The sequence below is a fragment of the Sapajus apella genome, unplaced genomic scaffold, assembly GCF_009761245.1.
Source record: "Sapajus apella isolate SASKATOON/1434 unplaced genomic scaffold, GSC_monkey_1.0 scaffold25, whole genome shotgun sequence".
NCBI classification, from domain to species: Eukaryota; Metazoa; Chordata; class Mammalia; order Primates; family Cebidae; genus Sapajus; species Sapajus apella.
The window spans coordinates 6,157,752-6,158,852 of record NW_022436965.1 but is presented as its reverse complement, the minus strand read 5'-3'; the positions used below and the strand labels follow the sequence as shown (position 1 = coordinate 6,158,852).

The window sequence follows — 1,101 nt, the reverse complement described above, 5'->3', positions numbered from 1 at the left end:
TATATATATATATATATATATAGAGAGAGAGAGAGAGAGAGAGAGAGGGAGAGAGAGATACACACACACATATGAATGAAAGAACTTTCACCCACTTAAAGGGAATATAATTAGTGGCAAACAAGAAACAAATGTTTTTACTTTTTCCATGTTTGTTTTTAACTTTGCTTCATAAAGCCACTGAAAATTGAGCCTTCTTTCAAGTATAGAATTCTAACTTAAGATTTTGATAAAGCAATGAAAAAGCCACGAATGGCATTGTTAACCATAAATTCCTACATCAAAAAGTAAAACACAATCCTACTGAATTATATATGGTTAGCTCTCCTCCAACAGCTTCAGACATTTTAAAATATATTTTATATTATTAAAATCAATTAATTTACGCAGATTAGAAAAAAATTTATAATGAATTATCTTTAAAATTACCTCTACATACTTCTACCCCATCCCTCCATCACCACCAAATCTGTTGCTAAAGTGAACAATGATGCAATATATTGTTTGAGGGGGTCCAAAGCAATCTGTAATGTTTCCAAAGTTTCCAAAGACTTCAACTTTTCACCAATATAAACAAAAAGATGCAAATAGCCAAAAATAATACAGTTAGTAGGAGGAAAAATCCATACTATAGATTATTTAACTAATGTTTATTTATGCCTTTCCCGCAACACGCACTCCTTAGATTAGCATTAAATTACATTGTGCATGTATACAACTACACCAGTTTAGATTTGCCCTGGAACATATAATTGCATTTAAAATAACTAATTTTCTACCTATTTCAAAGTTTAATTAGCTCTTAGTTTCACTAGGGGGAAAATAAGCATGTTGTGTTAAGAAACTGGTATATATAAATGAATAGTAAATACACTTAAGTCTTGAGGAAATCTAAAGATGAAGTCTCTTATTTTGTTTTTTCCTAAAAAGGAAAAAAGAACCAAAGTCAAGAAAAAATTAAAGAACAATACTATCTACTCCTAAAAAGAAGAAATGTTATCTAACACAAAATGAAACCTATAGATTCAAAAAATAGTGATTTTACTGTCTTAACCAACAAAATAAATGATAGGCAGGGCTGGGCGCGGTGGCTTATGCCTG

At 30.3% G+C, this 1,101-nt stretch overlaps 1 protein-coding gene across 14 annotated transcripts in view; it reads right to left on the bottom strand.

Annotated features, from left to right (window-relative positions):
* Positions 1 to 1,101, bottom strand: part of EDEM3 (ER degradation enhancing alpha-mannosidase like protein 3) — a 66,409-nt gene that overhangs the window by 30,634 nt on the left and 34,674 nt on the right. The window lies entirely within an intron of this gene.